At 41.5% G+C, this 14,948-nt stretch overlaps 1 protein-coding gene across 1 annotated transcript in view; it reads left to right on the forward strand.

Moving 5' to 3' along the window:
* Positions 1 to 14,948, forward strand: part of WDR90 (WD repeat domain 90) — a 1,773,335-nt gene that overhangs the window by 677,485 nt on the left and 1,080,902 nt on the right. The window lies entirely within an intron of this gene.

Here is a 14,948-nt window from a genome sequence, read left to right on the forward strand (position 1 = left end):
TGTACTTCTGGTGTCAGAGGAAACTGAAGCTACCAGGAAGCTTTCCACCAGATTATGTTGGTCTTCCAGGTGAAAGATAATCTCTTAATTTGGGCAGACAGCAAACTTGTGCCTCCCCACTCAGTCAGTATGCAGGTGCACCTGCCATACCTCAGATATCTTGGTGGTCTAGGGTTCACCCTTTCCTTAGGGTGCATGTGTCAGCTTGTGTATGCTCATGTTGATTCTGTGGAAGATAGGCTTTAACCCAGTATCAGCTGGCCAAGTATTTCTTAACTGGGTACAACATGCTCCCCTTTGAAGAAGCCATCTCCTGCCTGGGAGTTGAACTTAATGATTGATTGATTGATAGGCTTGCCTGTTTACTGTCTGAGTCTGGTGGATGAGCAGCTCTGAAGTGTTTCTCTTGGAAAACCCCTTTCCTGGTGACCATCTCTTCTGCCTTCAGCAGCTTCACACTCTTGTCTAGGTCCAACTAATGTTTCCCCATGAAAGTAATATCAGAACTGTCCTTGAGTTGGCAGATGAATAGATTCTTTTTTTGTTTTCAGTGAATACACTAGTGTGTGTGAATGTTGCACACTGTGGATGTGCACTGCTAGCTCAGATTTGACTTGACGCAGTTTGCATGAGTTTAGGGAGATGAAACTGCTGTTCTCCTCTTCTCTGGGAAGGGCAGCATTTGCCTAGTGCATTCTTTCCAGGTGGATTGGAAACTATATTACTTATTGCTGTTAGGACTTGTAAAGAGTAAAAAAGTGAGCCGGAAGGTAAAGTTTAAATGTAAAGAGATGATGTATGAAGTCATGCATGTATGCCATGTGTGGCTTTTTATTTGGGAGTGGAGTTGATGGCATCAGAACAAAAGTATGAATAGTTATCATGCCTATAATTGATAATCAAGAGCACCGTAAAAGGGCAGCAGCAGTGGCAAGCAACATGCTAAGATATATCCTTAGGAATTCATAAGCAAAGAAGTGTTGCCATTTTAACAAACTTTGACTGAATCATACCTTGAGTAGTCTGTACACTTCTGGAACCATGCAGTGAAAAAGATATTGGGTTGTATGAAAGAGTTCAGAAGAAAGTAACCAAGTAGATGTACAGGACAAAAATGAAAGAATGTGAGCAGAGATTTGAGGAGCTGGCACTTTTCCATCTAGAGATAAAAATAAGATGGGTTGTAAAGTCTGTACCTAATCTATTATTATTATTTTTATTTTTATTATTATTATTTGTAAATGAATCACCCTACGTGATGTCAGCTTTACTCCACAACAGAGCTGCAAAGGCAGGGAAAATAGGGTATTCATTTGCAGATCTCCTCAATAAAGTAGGGAGAATAAATTGAACTTGATAATGAAGGCCTGAATGCTCATATCTGCACAGACAAAACTAGGTATGAGCATTGTCTGTGTCCACATGGTTGGGGCAGCAGGAATAATGGACAAGCCTTTCTAGCCTTCTGTCTAGCAAATGGCTTAAGTGAGTCAACGCATAAGAAAGTCATAAAATCGTCTACAAGCTTGGCCAACATGCGACTTAGGCTTCTAGTGAGGATAGCGCATTGGGGTGAAATCGGCTATTGCAGTCATCCTAGTGAAATGTTAGACTCCCAGCATTAATCATTAGTGGTCACAGTCTGCTGCAAGCAGTAGTCAAGGAAAGTTCTAAGGCTGAAAGAGACTAGGCTGAAGACCTGGAAGTTGAGTGGAGCAAAAGCATAGCAGTTCAAAGACATAGTCAGCACTCTAGCACCTCAGAAAGAAAAGGAAGTAAGTGGAGTTGAAGAAGAATGACAGTATTTCAAAACAGTATTTGTAAAAATGATAGAGCAGATATGCCATAGAACCATGAGTGGAAATAAGGTACATAAGGAAAGCTAGTGGTAGAATGCAGAAGTGTAAGATGTTTTCAAAAGAAAGGATAACCCAACAAAGTGGTAGATAGAAATGAATCAGGCAAAGACAGAATGATGGCTAGCTAAAAAACAGGCTAAGTGAGCAGTCACGGTGATAAAGAAGCTGGCTTCACAGGAGCTCTACATCTGTGACGTGACTCAGCAGATGGCGCAACCTAATGTAAAATGACTCAGCAGATGGCACAAAGAAGCTCTGTCAGAAAGATAAAGATGATAGCAACACCATTCATAAGGTATGCCAGCAACAATCTATTCATCAGTCCACTGGACATCAGTGGTGGATGGAAGGAGTACTTCAAAAGCTTTTGAATTAAAAAAGCTCCACAGAAGCTGTACTGCCACAAACAGAGCCTAGATTGAAACAGAAAGGAGGGTCCCACCTTGGAAAAAATATAAAGTGCACTAAGGATCATGAATTCACTGCAAAATTATCAATGTGTTGGGAGCTTTAGGGGATACATGGCTCTTGAGTTTACTCTTTACAGTATGTAGTGGGGGAGAGAAGTGTATTTTAGATGACTGGAGAATAAGCATTTTAGTGCCAATGTACATGAGCAAAGGGGATTTTCAGAACTGTGGGTAGGGTAGAAGTATCAAACAGCTTTCTCACTGCTTGAAGTGTTTGAAAGGATCATAAACAAATATGTGAAGAGTCGTAGAAGATGAGATGGGAGGTGAGCTGTGTGGCTTCAGATCAAGATGCAGTATGCATAACTGAATCAATGTTTTCACTGTGGGAGATAGTGGAGAAGCTAGAGATGGGGAATGAGTCCAACTGGAAAAAGTAAGCCTTTTCCACATAAGTTATTTTTAAAGCTAGGAGGCAGTTGCTGAAGGCTGATATAAATTAAAATGACAAGTCTTTAATAAACACTTGGCCCAAATCAAAATGTGGTTCTGATTAAGAAGACAGTGTATGCTATATATAGTTGAAGGGTACTCAAAAAAAGTACATCTATCCATGTGAACAACTGAACTAACTGATATATTTAATGTAACCCAAGTAAAATTCATGAGAAGAGCTCCAGGAGTGCTATTGCCTGCCAAAAAAGCAGTTGCTAGAAACTGGTAATCAAAAGCTAAACTTAACCGTGCAAGAATTGTAAAGAAGATAAAAGCACTGAAGGTGGGATCTTCAGAAAAGGGAGGGAGCAAACCCCCTCCAGTGTAGAGGTAATATAATAATAATCCTATTTGTTAACCAGGTAAGCCAAATGGACATGCAGTTCCTTTTCAGGAAGGACCCAGGAGCAATGTCTCATTAAGTGACTTGCTCCTGGGTCATACAGGACACAAATGAGGGCTGAGAGAATCAAATCCCATACCACATGAGTTAGAGCCCACAACTGTAACCTCTGCACCAACTGCCACATCTCAGATTTTCCTAAGAAAGGCTGCAACAACAGAATTTATCTAGCTAGAATTTTGTTAATATTCGATGGTTCTTGTGTAAATAGTTCTGCAGTGCTTGCATGCAGACTCATTGGATTGACTTTTCTCTTCAGCAGTACAACTTTTTGATCTTGGGGAAAACCAGTCTGTTGAATTCAGCTCCACTGACAGAAACTAACCAGTTTTTCTCAGGAGAGTTGCTGATGTTAGGTGGGTAAACTCCCTTCACTGACAGAAGAGGATAAAAAGGCCACACCTTCAGACTTGAATTTTTCTTATTTTTGTCATCAGGAAAGTAAAGCAGCAGCGTAAGGAGATGCATGGTCTTAGCCTCTGTTTACAGAATAACTAATTTTCTTTATTCATTTATGCATTTAAACATGCAGGCTGAATGATGAGACTAAAGTTTGGGTGCGCATGCAGTCGAACATTTTTTGTTAGAGTACCAGCAGGCTTTATTTAGGAACTAAAAGTGAAAAGCTTAATGTAAATCCGTGCTTGTTAGTGGGAGTACTGTCGAATGGCAATTGATCACACCAGAGCCATATTGAAGTAACACTCACACCCATTGTGCTTTGCTGCTTGCACAGTGTGGGTCTTTCTCCTGTTATTGTCAGTGGAAGTTTCTAAATTTAATGCCTTATAAATCCACCAAGTGTCCATATGGCTGTCAGATTAACAAGACGTGTCCCTCTGTCTTCCAGCTTGGGGAAGGTTCAGCACCATTATTCAGAGGGATGAAGCCATGTCTGTGTACTGCATGGTCTGGATTTGATCAGTAGCACATACATTGGAGGAGATGCAGACAGAGGAAAAAAGAATGATGGGATATTGCTTGCTCACCTCTAACAGCAGTAGATTGAGTGGGGAAATGCTTGTGACGCAGCCTGATTACAGGCCCCGGTGGTGAAACTGGGGCCTTGCTACAGGATCATGCTGGATTTGTTAGGTGGGACGTTATTAGAGGGGTGTGTCACTGCATAGGCAGAAAGTTTGCCTTGCAGTACCGTTACGTCTCTTTGTACCTAGCATGTCAGTTACTTGTAGGACCTCTGTAAACCCTTGTTATTGTGTAGGTTTTCTTCTTCTCCCTGCCTTCATGAATGTAACGAGAAAGGTGTCCCTGTTGTGTGAAAGACTATGGTACAGTTTGAAGAGGATGTATAACACAGAGAGCAGAGACTGAGGATGAGCAATGACTAGCAGAATATAGTCCAGCTACCAAAAGGACCCAGAAAAAAACTGGGGGCAGGGGTATTGTGAGGTGTCAGTATTACTTTCATTACATTTGATTAGTTGGAGGCCATGGCTAACTGGCCTCATCACAACAGTTCATTAAATCATTAAGCCATGGATCAGTTGAAATTTAAGCTAAGGACTCCATTTATAGGACCCCACTCCTGGCCCAACTGGGGTGGCTGGATCCAGTTACATCAGTGTCCCCTCCCCCATAGTGTGCTGTTGGACCTAATATTAAGCAGATATTTAGAGCCTAGTGGGCACTGCATTGAGGGAGTGTGGTTTAAAGCTTGCACAGACCTCTTTACTCCTGTGCCATCCTGAGAAGACACTTAACTATATGTAGGTTTTCAGTCACCAGACTTCAGGCAAGCATTAGATACATACTTGCCATTGCATGCGACTTGGTGTTTGCTAAACACCTGCCAGTAGTGGATGGGGTAGTGCTGGAGGCTTTCCAACCCGGGCTTCTTAGCAGAGTCAAAGGACCTGGAGGCCATTTTGTTTGAAGTGGGCAAAGATAATGGTTTGTCTTTTCTGGCTTACTCTTTCGTTGTAGAAGCTCCCATTCTTATGAGGAGTAGCTTGTCTTCACATTCTAGCCCCGTAGGAATGTCTTGGAGCATCTGGTGCAGCAGACTAAGGAGTCAAGGTCATTCGTCAGAGCCACTCTATTGGGGGTGGTATTCTGCCATCCTGGAGATACCATGAATCTATCCTATTACCCTCTGAGAAGGCATGTACTTTCTTCAGGTCTCCACCTGAATGAGAAGAGCACTTTATCAAGTACCTAATGCTGAGTCTTGTATCATCTCTTCAGTACAGTGTAGGTCCCAGACATCAGAGTACTGTACCAGCATTCCACCTAATAAATTCTAAAGCTTTTGATTTTGTGGTAAGAGAGTTTATTCCTCTGTTGCATTGGGAATGAGACTCTCAGTTGTTTGCATCACATATCCAAGGTCCAGTCTTATCTTACTGGTCAGGTACTAAAAAAGTTTGAGGAACAACCTGAGTCCCAGTTCAATGTGAATGTGTGGAGTCTTAGGATTTCATGTAGGTTATCATACCTTTGAAGTAATTCTTTGACCAAGGCCACAGACCTAAGTGTTTGAGAAGGATATCATGGCTAAGATTGGCTTCCCTCAGGGCAGGGGCTCCAGAACAATATCCTGAGTCTTCACTTAAGGGGGAAGTACTGTTTGCTAAAGACATTGCAGGCCTGATCAGTGACTTTCTTAGAAGGAATCAGGCCCTTACCACCTTGAAGGGCCAGTAAAATGCCACTTTTTACCAGAGACAGGTGCCTCCATGTTGCACAGTATTGCTTCTCTGTGCTAGCTAATTTCTTCAAGAGGGACAAACCTGCTGGCTGTGCCACAACAGATGTTCATCATATTGATCACTGCTGTAACAGTCTTAGCTACATAACAGCTTACCGGCTTCCAAATCTTCAGGCCACCTTACATGTACCCAAACTATCAAGTAGCTGATTAAAAACAAGTTTAGGTGCCAAGCACTTGAGAGCTTTACTGCTTTCACACAGTATGCTGCTTTAAGGCCTTTGAGGATCAACGGTCAGCTTATCCTGTTCCTTTGCTGGGCAGATAAGTTCCCTTTGGGGAAAAAACTTCCATTTCTAATAATTGTTTGATCACTCTTTATTAGTAAAAAAATACGAGCACTCATAAAATCAACTAAGGCCAATTTTGAGAGAAAAATTGCCATGGATTCAAAGGACAATCATAAGGCCTTTTTCAGCTATGTTAGGAACCTGGGTGGAAACTCCCAGATATGCTCAGAATTAGTCCAAAATGATACAAAAATCACTGAACCCACAGACATTGCCAACATACTGGCAGACAGGTTCAGTGCAAACTTCACCCCCCTCCCCTAAAGGAGAGATAACTATCCCAGCCGAGTGTAGCCTCCCGGACATCTCAAATGCGCAGGTGAAAGCTGCTCTCTCTAAAGCTAAAAACACAACATCAATGGGACCGGACGGTGTCCCCGGCTGTGTGCTACACGAGCTAAATGAGGAATTAAACCCGCACATAAGGTAGCTGTTTAATCTCAGCCTTACCACAGGATACGTGCCCAAGGAGTGGCGTACGGCAGCTGTGGTCCCACTCCACAAAGGCGGCCTCACGGACCCTGGTAATTACGCCCCATAAGCTTAACAAGTCTAGTCTGCAAAGCTATGGAGAGGATCATAATGGAGCTCATAAACAAAGATATAGGGGACTTGCAGACATTGGACCCGACCCAGTTTGGCTTTGTCAAGGGAAGATCATGCCTTTTGAACTTGGTCGACTTCTTCAAACAGTCACCAAGGCCATTGATGAGGAAAGGCAGTCCATACAGCCTACCTTGACCTTGCAAAGGCTTTGACACAATACCCCACTCGGGTATTGTAGAAAAACTTACCAGCTTAAATGTAAACCCATATGTCACAAGATGGGTTGCAAACTGGCTTAAGGACAGAACCCACAGGGTTAGAGTTGCTGGCGCTATGTCAGACTCCAAGCCGGTCACAAGTGGTGTCCCACAGGGCTCGGTCCTTGGCCCCCTATTGTTTGGCATCTACTTCTCAGAAGTACAGGCCAACATGGGAGGACTTTGGCTGACAAAGTTTGCAGACGACTGCAAACTGGGCCCATAGTGGAAAGTGCATCGGACACGGATATCCTTCAGAAGGGACTCACGGAAACAGATAGCTGGTGCCAGAGCCATGGCCTGAAGTTAAACGCCAAAAAATGTATAGTCATACCCTTCGGGAAAAACAAGGTAACCCCAAGCTACCATATAGGTGGCAAACCACTAAGCACAGAAGAGGTTATCAGGGACCTGGGGACCCAGGTTGACAGTGGCCTTTCTTTTGACACTCACGTTGCTAAAGTGGTTAGAAAGACCTTCTACATTGCCCACCTGATCACGAAGGGATTCACATCCAGATCTAGTGAGGTCATTGTTCCCCTGTACTCTTCACTTATCAGACCAATGATTAAGTACAATGCCCCATTCGGGATGTATCTCACCCGACATCTGCAGCAATTGGAGAGACCCCAAAAGTTCCTCACCAAAAGGATAAAGGGACTCCAAAATCTGTCATATGCTGCCAGATTGAAGAAACTCCAGCTCTATTCAGTCACATACCGTCTGCTCAGAGGTGACATGTGCCTGACATACAAGGCCATGTCCAACCCGGAATTAATGGACATGCTCCACCTCAAAAAATCCAAATCCACCAAAACCACTAGAGCAAGCGACTTAAACCTTAGCACGGATATAAATAGGACGTGCTGGAGGGATAGATTTATCACTCAGTGACTCCCTATGCTGTGGAATAAAATCCCGGTCCATGTGAGGCAGAGCACCTCGCTGACTCTGTTCAAGAGAAATCTAGACCTGTGGATGGGAGATCATAGGTTTACCCCGGGAATCATCTCTGTGTCACTGCTGGACAGAGGCACAACAAACTAATGGGCACAGTATTTTTTCATATAAGGGGTGGCGTAAGCCACAAAAATTTGGGCTAGGCTTATAAATGCCTTAGGGCAGATAGCCTAGTATAAACCTATGAACCTATGAACTCTCCTCTTCTTGAAGGTTATTTTAAAGCTAGTAGTTTAGTATTTTAATGAACTATCATGAGAATATATTGTGCTTTTAAACTAGAGCACTTTTCCTTGCCATTTTAAAAGTTGTTGAAAGTAATTGAAAACCATTTTTTCCTGTTGAGAAATTGTTTATTTTACATTTTTAGGGCTGGCAAAGTGTTATTTTAAAAAGATTTTACTTGGGTTTTCTGAGAAAAGATGACTAAGGACAATATAGTTCTTACCAGCATTTGCCGTTTGCCTTCCTTGAGAAAGAGGCACAATTTTCAGTTTGACCATGGAGAAGACTACCTGTCCCATGGTCATTCCTTCTTCCAGCCACATAAAGAAAATTTAAGCAAATTGCCTTTGCCAACACAGCAGGCTAGCATTTTACCACAGCAATAGGTGGGTGACTCTGCTGTGGCCATTTGCTGTACCTCAGACCACTCATCTTTTACCCAGGACCCCTCTTGTGTAGCTCTTACAGCCACCGTGAAGCACTGGGTTAGCCATTTCCTCTGTGTCTATTAGGTTTGCCTCAGTGGGCACAGGAAAGCCACTCTTGTTCATTCTGAGAAAGGGAACAGGTAAGGCTTCCTTGTTGTGTCAGAATGCTGTGCCCTTCCATGGGAAACCTGCTGCCATTAGTAACATGGTTGACCTCATTTTTCCTGTCAAAAAGAAACAGAAAACAAAGCATGCATCTGCTCCTCCTCTGATTTCCTTAGGTAGGAGTAGTTTACTGAGTCTGATTCAGGGCTTAATTCAGGCTGTTTATCTTTCTTGTAAAGTAGTTTCTGGTAGAAGAAAGAGGGATACCTATTTTCTTGAAGAGATTAAAGATTCTGATTCAGAAAAGGAAGATGACAGGATATATACAGAATCTTGAATCTTTCTCCTCAGATTTCTAATTCAGACTCAGATGAAAACTCTTTTTCTCCCTGTGGGGGTTTCTCTCCCTGAGACTGTTGCTAGAATGTATCAGTGTTTTCAGTGAGGGAACACCGAGGTTTCTTTGTCCCTCAGAAAATACTTTTGAGTTGTTACGCAGGGAATTTCCAGAATCTGCATCCATTCCTTCAGTTCTGTCTGCTCTAGCGGAAGTGTGTATGTATGTTTCTGCCTACAGCTTTCCTGATATTGAACCAGCTGCCCTTAAAAAGGCAGAAAGGATGTATAAAGTTCCTTATTCTCTCAGTTTTTTATACACTAGTCCCAAACCTGAGCCAGCAGCTATAGCTTTAGTTAATCCCACTGCTACTAAACTTAATTAATTCCAGTCCTGCTCTTCCTAATAATGTAGGAAAAATTATTGATAAGTTTGGGATAAAATGTAAACTTTTGCAACTTTGTTTTTCAGAATTTTGAATTGCTAGGCTAATATGTTAGTTCTGACCAATTGTGAAAGTATGAGAAATATTTATCTGCAGTTTCTTCTTGTGAGGAAACTCTTTAAATAATTTAGTTTCTTGTAAGGAGCAGGTCAGTACTCATTGTTTATAATGTGTTTACATGACTGTACTGATACTTCTTCCAGGGCTATGGCGACTGATACTTTTTTGAGAAAGTTTGCATGGCTGGATTCCCAGAACCTCCCAGATGATGCTAAAATTAGATTTGAAGTTCTCCTTTGGTATGATGAAAGACTTTAAGCTGATCCAGGGAATCTCTAGGATTTTTCAGCCCTCCTTTTCCAAATTATCTATGGGATTCTGTAACCCCTCATCTAATTTTGGCTAAAAGTAAAATAAACAGTTGCAACAAAATACAGTTAAACAAACATTTAAGAAGAAATGGCAAGGAGGGTTCCAAAAAGAACCCTTGAACCACCCAAAACCAAGGACAGTCAAACAAGTCTAAATGACTGTTGGAGACCTTGTGATCTCCTCCCACCCTGGCCCCTTTATCTGCTTTTAGAAACTCTGAATCTCCATTTTTCTCTTTGGCAGCAGGTCATTTCAGACAAATGGGTTCTGAAGATCATTCATCAAGACTACAGATGGCAGTAAGAGGAAATTCCATCTTTCCAAGGAGCATTCCTCATCCTGCAGACCAGACTCTGTTGTTATCACCTGTGCTTCATCATATGCTGTCAAAGTAGAGAGAGAATCAGTTCTTCCTTGCCAGGTGGAAGTGTTTTTTTTTTTTCTCAAGGATGCTCTTAGTGCCAGAGAGATGAAAATGCTTGGATACCAGTTTTAGATAGCTCTTTCCTAAACCTTTGTGATGGTGCCCAAATTCAGAGTGTCACTTCACAACCTGTTACCTGTTCTTCCTCCTTCAAGTTGTCTGGTAACACTAGACTTAACAGATTCTTATCATCCAACCCTGATTTCAGATGTTTAAGGTTTTGTGTGTCTGGATCTCATTATAATTTTTTTCTGCCTTACTCTTTGGACTATCCACTGCACCAGGAGTGTTCACAAAGTATCTATCTCTAGTTATAGCTCGTTGCAGGCTACAGGGTATCTACATTTTTTCTATATTTATACAACTTGCTTATTTTTGCCGTCTTTTTAAAAAGTGTCAAGAATCTCTTTCTTGCGTGAGAGATCTCTTACATAAGCTGGGATGGAATTCCAAGAAAACATTCAAAAGTCTTTCTTGACTTTTTCAGACAGGATTGTCTTCCTGGGATGTGAACTCGACACCTCAATTCAAAGAGCTTTTTTCCACAGGAAAAAATAGATGTATAGCTAGATTTATTTCTAAGGTCTTCCACTCAAACTTCAGTCACTTCAAGGGAATACCTCAGGATATTGGGTCTCATGAATTTTATGATTTTCATGATAACCCTGGCAAGACTCTATATGATTAAGATACAACAGTATCTGAAGTCCCTTTGGTTCCAGTACCCCACACCCTTTGTCTTTTTTCAAATCTCACTGCTGGGGTTTATCAGAAGATAAATCATTTGGTGGAGGCAACAGATAACTGTTAAATCAGGTCTCTCCTTCTCCCTCTCTGTTCCAAAGCAGTCATTCACCACAGAGACCTTGATCTTTGATTGGGGAACAGTTTCAGAAGGGATAAAAGTGCCTGACACAAGCACATAAATATCAGAGAGATGATAGCCCTGATCAACTCACTCAATTGTCTGAATCATCTTTGGTCTATGGGATCCCTTCAAGTTGTTAAAGACAATACTACAGTCATGTGGTACATCAACAAGCAAGGGGTAATCGCATCATACCCCTTTTGCAGACTGCCCATGTTAGCTTGGGATATAGCTTCAGGGCGCAGCCTCACTCTACAGGGATTCTATATTCTGGCAGAGCAAAATTGAGTGGCAGACAATTTGAAGCAGGACTGGGGCAGACGCTCACAAATGGAAACTGGATCCGGAGTCTTCCAAGACATGCTCCATCTGTGGGGAGTTCCTCAAGTAGGCCACTTTGTCTCCTCCCTGAACAAGCAACTGGCAAGTTTCTGATCCAGGACCCAATGCAAGAAGGCCTTTTCTTTTTTTTTTTTTTCTTTTCTTTTCCTTTCCTTTCCTTTCCTTGGACAGGAATATTCCTGTAATCTTTTCTGTCCTTTTCATGAATATCCAGGGTACATCTGAAGATTCATAAAGAATCCCCCAAGATCATTGCAGTGACTTCTTTCTGGCCTAGGCAACAGTGTTTTTCCCTTCTTTTGGAAATGGGCAGGGGCACTATCCATGACCTTCTTAACAAACTGGATCTATTCACATTTCAGCATGTCTGTTCAGGATCCTCCTCTTTCAATGCAGTCTCATGTCAAATGTTTTTGAAAGGGGTTTTGTATAAGAGACTTCCAAGAAAATTGGTGGCTCCTCCTTGGGATCTTAATTTTGTGTTAAAGAAGCTAACAGTTGCTCCATTTGAACTAGCTAGTCTGGCTGACTTGAGGTTCTTAACATGGAAAACAGTTTAATGGTTGTTCTGACCTCTGCAAGAGGGGTGTCTGAGTTGCAAACTCTTGTGGTGACTTAAACCTACCTCATTTTCCACAGAGACAGGATTTCTTTGAGAACTAATCCTCCTTTTATTCCTGAAGTGGTATCTGACTTTTTCTTTAAGCCAAGTTATCCATGTCCCTGTTTTATTTTCTGAACCTAAAAACTAGAGAGAGAGGATATTCCATACCTTGAATGTCCACAGGCATCTCATGTAGTATCTTGACAGAACTAAATCTTTCTGATCTTCAGATCAGTTGTTCATTTCTTATGAAGGTAAGAAGGGACAATCACTGTAAAAACAGACTTTTTCCAAATGGTTTTGTAGGGCTATTACTGTCTGTTATTGACCATAACAAAATTATTCCAGGCAGGGTCAAGGCCCATTCTGCTAGGACCTTTGCTTTATCTGTGGCTTTTTGGAGAGGGTTGGATTTTGTAAGTATTCTGGAAGGCACTACTTGGTTCACTTTGCATACTTTTACTAAGCACTATAAGCTTGATTCCTTCTTTAGGTCTATATCAGGCTTTGCTAGGACCATTCTACAGGAGCTCCTGGATTCTTCTCCTTCCACCTCCCCAGTGTAGTTACCTAGTGTAATCTACCCAAATAGCTAAGGCTACTACAGCAGTGATCAGTATGATGGACATAGTGCAGATGTTCAAGTGATCACTGCTGCAGTAGCCACTCCACCCTACTTGTTTTAGTTTATGCCAGGATGTGGTTATTTATTTGTCGTTGTTCCCAGGACTGTCCTTTAATTGATCAGCCTCTCTCTTTCTGTTTGCCAGAAAGCTCTGAAAGGTCTTGGTGCCCAAACCTGTCTTTTAGTCAGCTCAGCTTGAGCTATCTGACAGTTTGGGCATGTGGAAGTTGCCCTGAAGCTTTGGAAGCTTGCTGGCTGTTGTATCCTTAGCAGGATATAACCCATATAGCTTAGACTTATTTTTCTATCATAACAACTCTAATCTGATTTATTGGCCTTTTTCTTGGCTTCAGTTACTGCGTGCTGCTCATAACCTCTCTTTCAATATCAATCTTGGATATTTCTTCCCTGTATTGCTCATCCCATATTGTTATTACATATCAATGTGATTCTAAGCATTTCTGAGTTTGGTATATTCTTAATCATGAAAGGAGGATGGCAATTTAATGTGTACAGCAGAGTTTTTACTAAATGGCATCCAATATAATTTATTAGTAGCACTATCAAGAAGTCTTGTGACTGAAACATCTAAAACGTCAATGTTAAACTGTGTTTAGGTATAAATCTCAAACCCATTTTATTTAAATATTGACTGAATTCAGCAAAACAGTAACTTTCACCATCCGAAAGCAATAACTGTCACCATCCCAAAAGAAAGATGCGTCATACAAAAATCTCTGCCACATAATCAAACGTGGATCAAATTAATTTCCTGAAAAATCATACATAACAATCATTTTCAAAATAACCTACATAAAGATCTGCATAAATGAGCAAATGGTGTACCTATTGCAGTTCCACAGTATTGCAAGTATTGTAAAAAAAAATCAAGATGTGTAACATTTAATTTGTAAAACAGTAAATGATAAATCCAGCCAAAACTGTCTAAATTCATATGGATGTAACTCGCTTGTGTCCGACCAGTATTTCATTACCTCTATACTGTTGCCATAGGGAATAGAGGTATATAAACTTTCTACGTCACAGATATTTAATCAAGTAGAATTCAGTATCAGTACATCCTCTATTAATGCAAGGGATTCCATGGTATCACACAGCCTGGCTCTGACATGAGTTATAAGCATCTTTAAATGAAACTCGAGAAACTCAGCAATGGGTTGTATAAGATACCCCATTCCAGAAACAGTAGGTCTGCCTGGAACTGGGAATTACCTTGTGGAACTTGAGTAGTAAATAAAGTTGCTGACTAATTGACTATTTTTCTGTAAGTTGATTTTTTAATTGTATAGCTATCACATTACCAGTCACCATATCAGACAGAAACGAATCAGTTGGTTTCCTAAACAAATTGGTGGGGCTTAAGCAACTAGTTCCAAATGTTGGATTGTATGATATCACAAAATTCCTTTTCCTTTTCTGTACTGCCCTTGGAAAAGACACAGGAGGTCATTGATTTGACCAGCTGCGTGCACGCATGTTTGGGACTCACAGCTCAGGGTGCAGTCTTGGACTGTGCTTCATATTCTGGGTTCACTTCTGTATTGATCTTCACAAAGCTATTCATTCTTTGGATGATGACTGTATTGTAGGGGACTGTGAGATGTGGGTGACTAGAGAGTGACCACTGACTCATTGACAGTTTCCTGGTTTTCATTTGTTGCCAGAGTAAGAGGGCTCCACACCAACCTGTTGGAGCAGCAAGCATCTCTGTTAATTCCCAAGAACTTGTAAAAAAAGAGCTTTTCTTCATCTGATTGCTCATTTAGTCCATTGTGTGGTACCTAGACAGGCAAGGGAAGACAGGATCATGCCACCCAGAATGGAAGACATTCTTATCCTTTTCTGTGGACCATGGAGAGGTGCATTATTGTCTCAAAAGTTCATTTTCCTGTGGAGTGGAATGAGGCTGCATCTTTTCCGGGCTGACGCTGTGCTTTTCTGTTAGTGTTACAGACTCAGGTGGCAGTATCTGCTCTAAGTTTTCTGGGGATATTTTATTCTGGAGACTTTCATTTTTGCCACCTGGGTCCTTCCCTTTTTGATTGAGTCAAGACAAAAGGAAGGTAGTGGTGGCTATGTTTTTCATCTTGTGACACAGGAGGTTCATGTATGCCTTGGTGCCATTACTGCAGATTTCTGGTTTAGGGACTCCGGTTGTGGTGATATGGGAAACTGTAGTGATTCCAACCAAAGATGTCTCCCAT

Source organism: Protopterus annectens, chromosome 8.part0 (assembly GCF_019279795.1).
Source record: "Protopterus annectens isolate FY-2018-M chromosome 8.part0, PAN1.0, whole genome shotgun sequence".
Taxonomy (NCBI): Eukaryota; Metazoa; Chordata; order Ceratodontiformes; family Protopteridae; genus Protopterus; species Protopterus annectens.